This window comes from Otolemur garnettii, unplaced genomic scaffold (assembly GCF_000181295.1).
Source record: "Otolemur garnettii isolate 467f Iridium unplaced genomic scaffold, OtoGar3 scaffold00028, whole genome shotgun sequence".
Taxonomy (NCBI): Eukaryota; Metazoa; Chordata; class Mammalia; order Primates; family Galagidae; genus Otolemur; species Otolemur garnettii.
Genome location: NW_003852423.1, coordinates 7,074,661 through 7,076,167, shown reverse-complemented (window position 1 = coordinate 7,076,167; position 1,507 = coordinate 7,074,661).

Sequence of the window (1,507 nt, the reverse complement as noted above, 5' to 3'; positions counted from 1 at the left end):
AAAAAAAAAAAAAAAAAAGACCCTGCAGGTGGATTGTTATTAAGACCTTTCCAGGAATGTTTTCAAGACCTTCCAAGTGGGCTATTTTGAGAACAGTTAATTAAGACTCAAGGAGACTTTTAAGAAGCACCTGATATGCCTGAAAGTTATGTACAAAACCCATAGGAGTGCTTTCCATGTTGTCTGCAGTCACTAGGACAAGGCCTGGCTTGCTGTGTAGGTCGATAATAATTTTTTTTTTCACTTTTTTTTCACTTCAGTTTTATTTATTCATGATTTCTGTCCTGTCTTATTCCCCCTCTTCCTCTCAAGGCTATAGATGTGAATTGGAGAAGGGAGGGAAAAGGGAAGCAGAAAATGTGAAGGCAAAAAAAAAAATCCTATGTTTTCTGTAATTTTATTTCAATTAGACATCATCTTTTCATTGCTTGCATACCAGATTTTAGGCTATACTACAAAGCCATAGTTGTCAAGACAGCATGGTACTGGCACAAAAATCGAGACATAGACATTTGGAATCTAATAGAAAATCAGGAAATAAAACTTACAATCACCTAATCTTTGATAAACCAAACAAGAACATATACTGGGAGAAAGAATCCCTATTCAATAAATGGTGCTGGGAGAACTGGATTTACACATGCAAAAAACTGAAACTGGACCCACACCCTAGGTAGAGTGCCATGATATCACAGCTCACAGCATCCTCCAGCTCTTGGGCTTAGGTGATTCTCTTGCCTTAGTCTCTCGAGTAGCTGGGACTACAGGTGCCTGCCACAATGCCTGGCTATTTTTTGTTGCAGTTTGGCTGGGGCTGGGTTTGAACCTGCCACCCTCTGTATATGGGGCCGGCGCCCTACTCACTGAGCCACAGGCGCTGCCCAGGACCCCACCTCTTTCCATTCACAAAAATTGATTCAAGATGGATAAAGGACTTAAATTTAAGGTATGAAACAATAAAAATCCTCAAAGAAAGCATAGGAAAAACACTGGAAGATATCAGCCTGGGGAAAGACTTTATGAAGAAGACTTCCATGGCAATTGCAACAACAACAAAATAAACAACAAAAATAAACAAATTAATTTAACTGAAAAGCTTCTGTATAGCTAAGGAGACAACAATCAAAGCAAATAGACAAACTACACAATGGGAAAGGATAGTTGCATATTTTCAATCAGCAAAAGCTTGATAACTAGACAAAAGCTTAATCCACATGAAAAAAGCCAACGATCTTGTATATCAATGGGCAAGAGAGAGTCTTCTCAAAGGAGAACAGAAGAATGGCTAGCATGAAAAAATGCTCATCATCCTAATTATTAAAGAAATGCATATCAAAACCACCCTGAGATATCATCTAACCCCAGTGAGAATGGCCCACATCACAAAATCTCAAAACTGCAGGTGCTGGCATGGATGTGCAAGGAAAGGAACACTTTGACACTGCTGGTGGGACTGCAAACTGATACAACCTTTTTGGAAGGAAGTATGGAAAACCCTCAAAGAACT